At 37.0% G+C, this 13,348-nt stretch overlaps 1 protein-coding gene across 1 annotated transcript in view; it reads right to left on the reverse strand.

The window, feature by feature from the left end:
• Window positions 1–13,013, reverse strand: part of LOC140171059 (uncharacterized) — a 148,903-nt gene extending 135,890 nt beyond the window's left edge. Inside the window, exon 1 of the mRNA XM_072194235.1 lies at window positions 12,756–13,013. The gene's annotated coding sequence lies outside the window, so the exon portion shown is untranslated. The remainder of the gene's footprint in view (window positions 1–12,755) is intronic.
• Window positions 13,014–13,348: the final 335 nt, after the last annotated feature.

Raw genomic sequence — 13,348 nt, forward strand, 5'->3', positions numbered from 1 at the left:
CTCAGAAGTTATCAATCGCCTTAGCAAGTATGCACACAGCAGGCTTCTTCAAAGAAGTATTGCAAAGTATTCCTTCAAAGTCAAAGTACTGAGGTATACTCAAAAGCCCACTCAGAAGTTATCAATCACCTTAGCAAGTATCAAATGCCCACATACATGTATGCACCTGGCTTCTTCAGAGAAGTGTTGCAAAGTATTCCTTCAAAGTCAAAGTACTGAGGTATACTCAAAAGCCTGCTCAGAAGTTATCAATCACCTTAGCAAGTATGCACACATATGCACCAGGCTTCTTCAAAGAAGTATTGCAGAGTTTTCCTTCAAAGTCAAAGTACTGAGATATACTCTAAAGCCCACTCAGAAGTTATCAATCACCTTAGCAAGTATGCCCACATATGCACCTGGCTTCTTCAGAGAAGTGTTGCAAAGTATTCCTTCAAAGTCAAAGTACTGAGGTATACTCAAAAGCCCACTCAGAAGTTATCAATCACCTTAGCAAGTATGCCCACATATGCACCTGGCTTCTTCAGAGAAGTGTTGCAAAGTATTCCTTCAAAGTCAAAGTACTGAGGTATACTCAAAAGCCCACTCAGAAGTTATCAATCACCTTAGCAAGTACAGCAAATGCACGCATGTGCACCTGGCTTCTTCAAAGAAGTATTGCAGAGTTTTCCTTCAAAGTCAAAGTACTGAGATATACTCAGAAGTCCGCTCAGAAGTTATCAATCACCTTAGCAAGTATATCAAATGTGCACAGCTGCACCTGGCTTCTTCAAAGAAGTGTTGCAGAGTATTCCTTCAAAGTCAAAGTACTGAGGTATACTCAAAAGCCCACTCAGAAGTTATCAATCACCTTAGCAAGTATGCACACATATGCACCTGGCTTCTTCAGAGAAGTGTTGCAAAGTATTCCTTCAAAGTCAAAGTACTGAGGTATATTCAAAAGCCCACTCAGAAGTTATCAATCACCTTAGCAAGTATATATCAAATGCCCACATACATGTATGCACCTGGCTTCTTCAAAGAAGTGTTGCAAAGTATTCCTTCACAGTCAAAGTACTATATATATACTCAGAAGCCTGCTCAGAAGTTATCAATCGCCTTAGCAAGTATGCACACAGCAGGCTTCTTCAAAGAAGTATTGCAAAGTATTCCTTCACAGTCAAAGTACTATATATACTCAGAAGCCTGCTCAGAAGTTATCAATCGCCTTAGCAAGTATGCACACAGCAGGCTTCTTCAAAGAAGTGTTGCAGAGTTTTCCTTCAAAGTCAAAGTACTGAGGTATACTCAAAAGCCCACTCAGAAGTTATCAATCACCTTAGCAAGTATATATCAAATGCCCACATACATGTATGCACCTGGCTTCTTCAAAGAAGTGTTGCAAAGTATTCCTTCACAGTCAAAGTACTATATACTCAGAAGCCTGCTCAGAAGTTATCAATCGCCTTAGCAAGTATGCACACAGCAGGCTTCTTCAAAGAAGTATTGCAGAGTTTTCCTTCAAAGTCAAAGTACTGAGATATACTCAAAAGCCTACTCAGAAGTTATCAATCACCTTAGCAAGTATGCACACATATGCACCAGACTTCTTCAAAGAAGTGTTGCAGAGTTTTCCTTCAAAGTCAAAGTACTGAGATATACTCAAAAGCCTACTCAGAAGTTATCAATCACCCTAGCAAGTATGCACACATATGCACCAGACTTCTTCAAAGAAGTGTTGCAGAGTTTTCCTTCAAAGTCAAAGTACTGAGATATACTCAAAAAGCCTGCTCAGAAGTTATCAATCATCTTATAGCAAGTACATCAAATGTGCACAGGTGTACCTGGCTTCTTCAAAGAAGTGTTGCAGAGTATTCCTTCAAAGTCAAAAGTACTGGGATATACTCATAAAATAGACTTATCCACATCAAGCATTTAAGAAAGACAAGATGGACAAGTTGCAATTGTCTCCTCCAAAGTTAATACAGTACTTTTGAAGCCACTATGCATTCAATATTCCAATATCAAACGGATGTCCACGATTCCACGCAAATATAAATGCTTTAATTTTGTCATATAAATGAATGTCTATTCCAAGCAGATATCACAATATTAAGATAGAAATACACTATTTTGATGTCTACTTTTAATAAAAACACACACACACACAGTCAATTTCGATGGTTAAATATATATATCTGAAGAGTACAATACAATATATCCTGAGGCTAAATAAGTCCGCTTACATGGCTACTTTAAATTTTATAGTAACCTTTCATCCACACAGGTCTTCTAAGGCTAAGGGAAAGAGAGAGAGAGCAAATTTACAAACATGTACAGTTGTTCACACACAGATGTACACTTGCAATATGAGTGTAGAAGTAAATATATATATGGATATAGACATATAGGGACTAGTGTTGTCAATGGTACATATGGCAAACGGTGCTATAATGTAGAGGGCTCAAGTACCTACATGTACCTGGAAAACATGCACTATGATACTAGTATGTACAGTTATAATACTATCAGATACTTTCGAAGTAGAATTTTCGCACATAATTTTTTCTGTTTTTGGCCATTTTGACTTATTTTTACATTGTACCATACAGTGTTCTAAATTGGCAAATTACCGGCATTTTACATCAGTAATTACTAGGTAATTTACCAAATTTTATTTTACTGACTAAAAAGGTAAAATTAGTCTTTTCTAGACTTCAATTCTCAAATTTCATAATTTGTACAAAATTCATTGTATAAACTTGATGTTCTAATATTACATTTTTTACAATATTTTGTGTTTTGATTGATTGTTGACAAATTTAACAGCTACAGGTACATTGTATGTAAATGCATTCATGATAGAGTACCATAAACCTCCCAAATCACTCTAATTTTACATGTACTGATAATTATTATAACTTACAAGTTATCGATGGTTAATGAGCTAATTTGATAGAAAATTTATTATTTATTTGCCAATAATTTGTTGAAAAGTAATTGAAAGTCAGTGTATTCCTATTTATCTTTTAGAATGCATTTAGTGTTTACAACAATTATGCTAATTTACACATTTTGATAGTAAAATGTTTTACAAATTAGTTATGCAAATATTCAAATTAGATTGACAGATAAGTGTGACAATATTATGCCTTCAAACACACTTTCTTAATTCTCTTAAAATATTCCTGAAAGTGTACCCTATACTTTGTATGAAGTTTATCATTGATTCATGGAAATAAATCTTTCGAAAAAGGCCAAAGGCTGGATTTTGAAGCTGGAGTTTAATATAACTATGATCTTGTTGATTAGAATGAATTGCAATTTGATGTGCCTATAGATGAATTGACTTCTGACGTCAATGCCTGGCAATTTGCGCACGCATCATCACAATTTCATATTTTGTTTTGCATCATATTTTGTTCAGGGCTCGTATTTTTAAAACTCCCGCAACATCACAATAAGGCTATTGAACAGTGTAGTGATTGCATGAGGTTTACTCAAGCATAGCGATATACCAGTCCCTTGCCTTTATTGATAAACATTGAGGTTAACTCATCTATTGTGAGATGTGCTGTCACGTGCATTGTAAGAGTAAGATGTCTTGTTTACAAATACAATGTACAAAAACTTTGGATGTTTTTACTAGCAGACCAAAAAAACCTTTTGTTTTTAAAGAGCCAGCAGGCCTACATGCATATGTAATTATGTACATGTAGCCTATTATTCAAAGGATCTGTTTGAGAATAAGCATTAAAAAAACAATTCATCTGATATCGTGCACGCCATGACCAAATGTTATATATTTTTGCACAACTCAAAACTTGCCAAATTTGTTGCATCATTTTTAACATCCAAGGTTTTTTTTTATTAAATACTTTTTTGGTGTGACCTGTGTTTAATGTAATCAGTCTTAAATGTAAAATGCACTAAACTCTTAAAGTCTCTCTTGTACGTTGTAATAACTTGATGAATAAAAGTACAACATGTCCTTCTCCTGAATTTCTTGCAACTATTAATTTTGATCAAAACAAAAGGTTAAGGTACGATATTAAGATATTCTGAATACTTGTTTTCATAATATTTTGTTGTTGTATGGTTTCATTGCTATTTTTGCTTGAGCTCTTTGTTGCGCCATGAGTGCTTTTTGCAGATTTATGCGCGTTAAAAATGTTCATTATTATTATTATTATTATTAAAAGCACTTAAAAACAGCATTGTGTAAGGAAACCTTTTGATTTTCTAACCACGCATTGTGTTTTTGAGATCTAGTAGCAATCAATCTTATTTAGTGTAATATGTATTCCAAGTAAAACAGAATTTTCTCAAAGAAACCTTTTGATTTTCTAACCATACATCATGTTTAAAAGACATCTCCAAAATATCTTTTCCTTTGGTGTCTTCTATTTTACCAAATTTTACGATAAATTATGATATTTTTACCAAAAATGGCCACGGCCTCAAGGGAGGTGATTCAGCAAAAAAATTAGGTTTATATCCCCCGTCAAAATAGCACTACAAAATTGGGGACAAATGCACTATTTGAAGCAAAAGTTACAAAATTTTAAGAACCCCCCCAGATTTCACTTTGTCCCCTCCCCCCAAAAAAGACCCACATTGATACCACCATCACTGCCAAAATTCTAATCATTTAAGGGGGTACTACACCCCTGGCCAAATTTGTGCCTATTTTTAAATTTTTCTCAAAAATTATAGCGCATTGGTGACAAGTAAAATATGTATATTATAGGGCAAGGACTTCAACTACTGCACTGAAAATTCAGCAACTCAAGGCAAGTAGTTATTGATTTATTGATCAAATATTGGTTTTCCCTCATTTTTGACTGTAACTCCACAACTGTTGTCTGTACTGAAATAAAATGTCCAGTGCAGTAGTTGTAGTCCTTGCCCCTATAATATACTACTTGTCACCAATGCTCTATAATTTTTGCGAAAAATGCAAAAAATAGGCACAAATTTGGGCAGGGGTGTAGTACCACCTTAACTTCATTAAGTATGTATTCCAAGTAAAACAGCATGTATTGTGTAAGGAAACCTTTTGATTTTCTAACCGTGCATTGTGTTTTTGAGATCTAGTAGCGATCAATCTTATTTAGTATAATATGTATTCCAAGTAAAACAGAATTTTCTAAAAGAAACCTTTTGATTTTCTAACCATACATCATGTTTTAAGAATATTTCTTCCTTTGGCATTTTTTATTTTAGCAAATTTTACGGTAAATTATGATATTTTTACCAAAAATGGCCACGGCCGCAAGGGAAGTGATTCACCAAAAAAAATTTAAGTTTACATCCCCGTCAAAATATCACTACAAATTGGGGACAAATACTGCACTATTTGATGCAAAAGTTACAAAATTTTAAGAACCCCCCAGATTTCACTTTGTCCCCTCCCCCAAAAAAAGACCCACATTGATACCACCATCACTGCCAAAATTCTAATCATTTAAATGGCCTCTTTAGCCACAGTTACTGATATTACAATGTAGAACGAAGTCACACAATTCGTCATTCCAATTGGCCTGCATGCCTACATGATTGATTACACTCCAGAGTCCATGCACTTCAACAAGAAGAGTGGTTAGAAAACACCAGGCAATCCATCACATTTGAAACCCTAAAATTAGTCAAACAAAACTAATTTAACCACATTATCGCCTACTTATAGCAGAAATGATATAAGTACATGTATGAACCCACGGTCTGTGATGCCCTTTCTGAGGCGCATGCTACATGTACACTACACGCTAACGCAGCGCAGTCGATGTAGTCGCTGGATTTAGTACTACACAACCACAAAGTATTGGACAAGGAGTTTTAGTCATTTACAATCAAAATAGAACATCCGGGTGGGGGTGGGTATTCAAGTTTGGTTTTGGTAGGGACGTGCCGGTGAGATTTTGGAAGTGGACCCATAAATATACCAATTTTTCAAGAAATTTGGACCCATTGATATACCAAAAGCAAAATTTTCAGCCGAATTTTTGAAAATTTTTGCTAGATTATGGAAAAAATGGGCTGTTTTTCGAAAAAAATTTGAAAAAAGGACCCATTCATATATACCAAAATAGGCTTTGAAAAAGGGGTCATTGATATACCAGAAGGCCGAAAATGCTACCCATGTTTGCGGCACGTCCCCGTATGGTCATTTGTACTGAGTACCCCCCCAGGAGATCATCGCACCAAGGACTGGAAAAAGTGTTCATTTTCAAGGAATGTAGACAAATTTCCCTCCAACATATCAGGATTTCCCAATATTCCTTTTCCAGGGGAAAGAAGAATTACGCATCACACACAAGCACAATTAAACATGAATTTACAAATGGAAACATGACATTCATAGGTAAATATAGCAGAGTAAAAACTCTGGACATACCTGCCTGTGCAGGGACTTTGCTTATCGGGTGAGCGCTCCAACCACTGAGCTACATGTACACAGACTGTCCCTGATAAACAGGACTCAAGTCTGGTACTTATGGATATGAGCAGTCAGGGTAAAAAGTACAAACAACACATTACATACAGTGTTCGAAATATGCCTCAAAAAGTTACAGGCCAGCCGGGCTTGACCCCCTTGACCTTAAAAAGTTACCTGCCAGCCGGGCCGGCAACTAGATGCCAGTCAGAAAAGTTACCGACCAGGCCAAAAAGTTACAGGCCAATGGCCGGCTGACTAGCGCAAAAGATCAAATTAATGATGCTTAATCGAACTTATGTATTATGCCTGGTATTATGTATTTTTTATCCAAAAAAAAAAAGCATATAATTTCCCAATGTCCCAGGAATGAGATTCCTGAATTCCCCATTTCTTCTTGGCCTGCACCACACTTTGAAACTTGCATTCACACATAGCCTAATATTTGATGTGCGGCACGCTTTCCAAAGCAAAGTTTGGACTGTTTGGTATATACATGTAGCAGGAGAGTTTTATAGAATAAGTTTTTTTTTTGTGATTTCAACTGCTCTAGTAGTTTTACCGCCACTGGTTTTGAGGTTTCTTGTATATTTTGTGGTTTTTCCAGTACACGATTATAGAGCCTATATGATGTAGGTAAAAAAACATTTTTCACTGGCATTTAAATTCACAAAAAATCGTGGTAATTTTCTGCTATATAGCCCAATCATGCCTGATATGTATATTATAGCCCTGGGCAAGGACTACAACTACTGCACTGAAACTGAGCAACTTAAAGCAAGTACCGGTAGTTATTGATTTATTGATCAAATATTGGTTTTCCCTCATTTTTGACTGTAACTCCACAACTGTTGGCTGTGCTGAAATATCCATTTCCAGTGCAGTAGTTGTAGTCCTTGCCCCTATAATATACATATCAATAATTGTCCCCAATGCGCTATAATTTTTGAAAAAATGCAAAAATAGGCACAAAATTGGGCAGGGGTGTAGTACCCCCTTAATGCAATATGAAATACATTACCATGTACAATGTAGCCTACCATGATGATCAACTCTGAATTACGCACACATCAACTTCAACACCCAAGGCAACAATGTTCAATGGTTCAATTCATGTATGTAGTACATTTATGGGGTCAAGGTTAGTTCGACCTGATAGTGATACCTACTGCGCACTGTGCACTATGATTTCTGTGTACTATGGATCTGTGTACATGCGGTTCTCCATTGTATACAATATAATACATGGGTAATACTTTCCTATTGACTACAAATTTTATTGTCTGTATTGTTGAAAATAAATTGTCTGAACTCAATAACTTTTTATTTTATACTTGTGTACAAAATGGGGTTAAAGCCAGTGAACCAATGATTCCATTCAAAATTACAGGTCAGCAATTGGGTTGGGTGGTAAGATAGGTACCAGTAAACTAGAGTACAAAAAATACAATTTTTATAACACAAAATTGATTCAAGATAACATGTTGCATATATATTTTGCCCTCAATCAAGGTCCAGAGGGGCTGTGCAATAATTATGAGCCCTGGTGGGAGGGTAAAATTGGAGAGGGTAAGCAATTTTAGCAAACCAAGAGAGGGGGCCAAGCAATTTTTGGCACACATTTATGGGGCGCCTTTAAAAAAAAAGGAAAACAGTATGGAAACGCTTTACATGTATATGCTTGCAGCATATATCTATATAAATCTAGACCATTTAACCCGGGGGGGGAGGGGGGGCACTTCCATGATGCATCATGTGCCTCGGGATAGACCCCCTTTTTCAAATCGGCTTGTACCCAATGACCCCCTTTTTTGTGTTATAGTCCTACATGTACCTACATGTATTACCCAATGACCCCCTTTAAAAAATTCATGTACCGTACTCAATTACCCCCTTTTTCTATTTCCTGCTATACCCAATGACCCCCTTTTAATTCCCAAATTTAGGTGGTATTTGTGTTTTCCTCCAGAAATAATGAGTTTTTCACATTTCCAAGGTGGCCAAGTTGTTTTGACACAGTTTGGCACTTATTTATGTGTACTTAATGATACTCTTTTGGCAATCCTGACTCCCATTTTACTTTTTGTTACCCCAATGACCATCCTTTTTTCAAAGTTTCATACCGAATGACCCCATTTTTATTCAGATTGTGTACTGAATGACCCCATATTTTTGTAATTGTACATTTGACCTGAATGCTCCCTACTTTTAACATGGCCGAGGCACGTCCCTGCCATTTCAGATAGGGAGTGCCTCCCCCGGGCATTTAACATTTGAAAATTAGGATCCCAAAAATTTGGCATGTGCAAAGAATCAACCTAACTTACTTCGTTTGGAATAGGGATGAATTTTATAGGAGAGTAAAATTCTCGCAAACAAAATAATTTTAGAAGAGTCCTCGCGAGAATCAATTCTCTGTCTAAGATTGATTCTCGCAACGACTCTTCTAAAACGATTCCGACTGTGCATGCCCAGTGTCATTGTTAAAATTACCAAGAGATCAGCTTATTTTACTTAATTTATTTTATGGTGATATAAAATTGGTGAAGGATTATGTGAGCATTGTTAGCAGTATCATTTTACATGTACCTTGAATTTATCGTAAGTGCAGAATTCGCTTAATCCTCATTATATTATTTGCTAAACAAAATTCAGATTATATTTTGTGACAGTGGGTATACCATAACTGCCGAAGCACCGTGGTTCAGCTATGATGCGGTAACCGCTCTACATGTAGTTTTAACAAGGTTGTCTGTGCAAAAGAAAGCAAACATGTTTGTTTCTCACCCCTAGAATTTCTTGCATGCAGTGTATACATGCAGAAAGCATGCGCTCATATGGACGAGGTTTGCACAACTCATAACATGCCCAATTTGTTGCATCACTTTTTTCTCTTGAGGTTTTTATAATACTTTGGTGTAACCTGTGTTTTATGTCTTAAAGGTCCGCAATCCAATTAACAACATCATCCCCCGATTTTTGTCATTGTCAATGAGTTTTTGGTATCACAAAATAGATCATGTTTTTCTCATTCCTATTCTGAAATTTGATGCTCCAAGTCGATGTATTTCCTGAGAAATCAGAGAATTCATGCAAAAACAGGGCCGTTGGCCCGTCGCTAAACCATTTTCCCAGGGGGGTGTCGAGAAATAAATTTGTGCTACAAATGCACGCGCAGCGTGCGGAAAAATTTACCATATTGAAACTAAATTGGTACAGTGTGGTACAAAAGTGGAACAAATTTGCGTGAAGCGCGCAAAAATTTGCACTTTTTTGGTTTATATGGCCAAATATGAGGTTAATTTGGTCAGAAACCCACATACAGGTGTCCACATGGGGGTGATTGTATGGACCATCCCCCTATCAATATATTGGAGATTTATCCCCATCACCCATCTGGGATCTACGCCTATGCCCATGGCTAATCTACATTGGCGCTGATGATTTGTACCGCGCCCTTCGATCTTGCAAAATCATTAGTTCTGTGTCCCCATCACCTCAACGCACCTGACCAACATCATTGTAGGCCCCATAGGGCCTATATTACGAACTGAATGTTGTTTTTATCCCTTCTCTCCCCTCCCCCCCCACCTCTCTCTCTCTCCCTTTCTTTTCTTTCTTTTTTCCTTTTTTTCAGGGATCGCCAGGGGCGGTGTCGCACCCCCTACACCCCCCATGGCGATGGCCCCGTGCAAAAAATAGCTTCCTTGGTGGCTACCAATTTCTGGAATTCTGGGCAGGTTTATCGTAGATAATTATAATCTAGTCTCCTCAACAGCTAGTTTGCTTTCGCATCATTCACATTGTGTGAAATGAGCGAACCACACTTACTGCTGAGGAGACTTCAAATCGACGATGGTAGTATCAAGCTCTAAAAATTCAAAGATAGTTGTAGCTGGCTGCGTGGCGCAGTTGGTAAGCGCGTTGTGTTTTTGTGCAAGAGGTACCCGGTTCGATACCCGGTAGCGGCAGATTTCTTTTTCCTCTCCATTTCAACCCAAATTCTTTTACATTCATTAGAAATACCGTATTTCGTCAAATAAACGCCCCTGGGGCATTACATTTTCCCAAGGGAAAATCATTATAGGCCCCATAGGTGGGGAGGGAGGGGGAGAGAAGGGATAAAAACAACATTCAGTTCGTAATATAGGCCCTATGGGGCCTACAATGATGTTGGTCAGTTTATTAGAGGTCATTTTTAGCACGACAATTCCCGTTAAAATCATTAGGTGAGCTTAAAAGTCACGCTAAAATGACGAACTATGAACTTTTGACACTGACTTTTGGTTCACTTCCGGGTTTCTGATGCAGATTTTCGCCATTTATTGCTGTTATTACCGACCATGTGAGCAACTTGGTAAGCTTATTACACAAAATAGCATGGAAATATCGGAATTTTTGAAACATCTTGGTTGAAAAAAGTGGCGGGGGGGGCGTTTATTTGAGGCGGCGACTATTTGACTAAATACGGTATGTACATATTGCAAGGGGAAATATATTTTGTTTCCTTTTTTTCTGAATCAGTACGAAAAAAATTTTAAAAACAAAAATTTTCTGTTCAATACGGGCATTTGCAGCATTGTCGTCAGGGCATTTCTGTTTTGCTTTAAGGGGGTACTACACCCCTGCTCAATTTTGTGCCTATTTTTGCATTTTTCTCAAAAATTATAGCACATTGGTGACAAGTAAGATATGTATATTATAGGGCAAGGACTACAACTACTGTACTAAAAATTCAGCAACTCAAAGTATGTAGTTATTGATTTATTGATCAAATATTGGTTTTCCCTCATTTTTGACTGTAGCTCCACAACTGTTGTCTGTGCTGAAATATGATTTCCAGTGCAGTAGTTGTAGTCCTTGCCCCTATAATATACATATCTTACTTGTCCCCAATGTGCTATAATTTTTGAGTAAAATGCAAAAATAGGCATAAATTGGGCAGGTGTAGTAATTCTTAAAGTTTAAATATTGCCTTTTGCATAGCAAAAAATAACTGCGATGCCAAATTTGGAAACTGCTACGCAAACATAGGCCTATGTTTTGCATAGCACAACCAGCTATGCAAAAAAATGGACTGAATTCGAACCCTGTCCATAACCAATAGGGTTACCCTCCTTTAAAAGAGGATTTTGTGATCCTAGCATCCTCTTTTTATGACATTTTTCAGTAGATATCCACGAAAAAAGCTTATTTCCAAAATATCAGTTGATTCCGATTTTGCGTTTGCGAGTTATGCATGATTTAATATGTGTATTACACTGCTCCATAGACAATGTGTTGTAATTTCGTTCTTATTTTTGCTAAACAAATTAATCTGCAAGAAATATTTGGTACATAAACATTATGTAGCCAGAGGTATCCAGTGGTGTAAAAATCTCAACTTTTTTGGGAAAAGTGGGGGATGAGGCTGTGGATCACGTAAATGCCCCTTTAAATGTAAAATGCACTTAAGGTTAGTATGGTAAATATTTTTTTAACTGTTGCAATTTGGTAGTTCACAGCATCTTGCGAATGGTAGTGAGCATTTCATTTTGCAGGTCCTGTGGTTCTTGAGTTATGTTGTAAAGAGGGCTGAAACAACAACACTTTTGTAAAATGTATACAGTTACTCATTTAAAATAACAATAAATCAAGCAAGTTTTCTTAGTATTATTTGTAGCTTTTGCAAAACATAGTTGTGTTTCAATAATATATTGATTTAGATAATGAAAATAAAATGAAGATCAACTGAGTCTGAGAGTTGTTTTCAGTCATGTTTTTTCCGTCAGCCATGATTATCATGACCCCCTGGAAGTTTAAGGGGGTACTACACCCCTCGATAAATTTCTGTATATTTTGCATTTTTCTCAAAAACTAATAACACAGTGGTAACAAAAGTTTTGTATATTATAGGGGCAAGGAATCCAATTGCTACACTGGAATTTCAGTGACCCAAGACAAGCGGTTTGTTAGTTATGATAAGAAAAGAGGTACCGCTAGAAGGTACCTCGTTTCCTATCATAAATACTGAACCGCTTGTCTTGAGTCACTGAAATTTCTGTGTAGTAATTGGATTCCTTGCCCCAATAATATACATAACTTTTGTTACCAGTGTGTTATTAGTTTTGAGAAAATGCAAAAATAGTCACAATTTACCACAGGGGTGTAGTAATTTCTTAACACGCTGACATGAACAATCATGACAATCTGAAAACCATGTGAACTTTTCATGAAACAGCAGCTGCAAGACATAGAATAATGTATACACATACATACACACATTAGCATTGCACCACTGTATGTGCAGTGCACATGAATTTTATAGTACGTACCGTACTTCACAATAATACTTTAATACTATCAGCATGTGCATTACTGTAGTAAAGCCATCGTCATTTGCACTTGCCAGCGTGCTATTCCGATATGTCCGAGAAAGCACGAATTTATGCCGACGAATCAGCCAGGCAATTTACAGTTAATACCATCACAGTGCATTCTGATATATACAACTGATTTTATGACACAACTTGGCTAAATCATGAGATCTTTCCGAAAGGATAAATCGTTGTATAATTGGTCCAATGTCGCTCAAAAGTTCAGTGCCTCCTGCGAAAGCGTTCACTCCACTCCGTCAGCAGTAAATTTGTTATGATGATTAACCTTTAACCCACGTACCTGGACGTGACTCGCATCATGTGTGGCGGGATTTTGCACATTTTATTGCAGCAAATGATCAAGTTGTGTTAGAGTCTAACTATTGGATGGCCCACGCGCTGTTTTTAAATAATTGATTGGATATTAAAGTTCAGAGGGGGCAGGGTGGCAGGGCGAATGTCTCTTTTACCCTGAGACGAAAGCTGACGAATATACCTATTCGTCTCAGCTTTTACCTAGTTCACCACGTAAACTTAATGGCTCAAAATTCGGACCGCTCGCCAATATAGTATCAGT

The sequence above is a fragment of the Amphiura filiformis genome, chromosome 15 (assembly GCF_039555335.1).
Source record: "Amphiura filiformis chromosome 15, Afil_fr2py, whole genome shotgun sequence".
Taxonomy (NCBI): Eukaryota; Metazoa; Echinodermata; class Ophiuroidea; order Amphilepidida; family Amphiuridae; genus Amphiura; species Amphiura filiformis.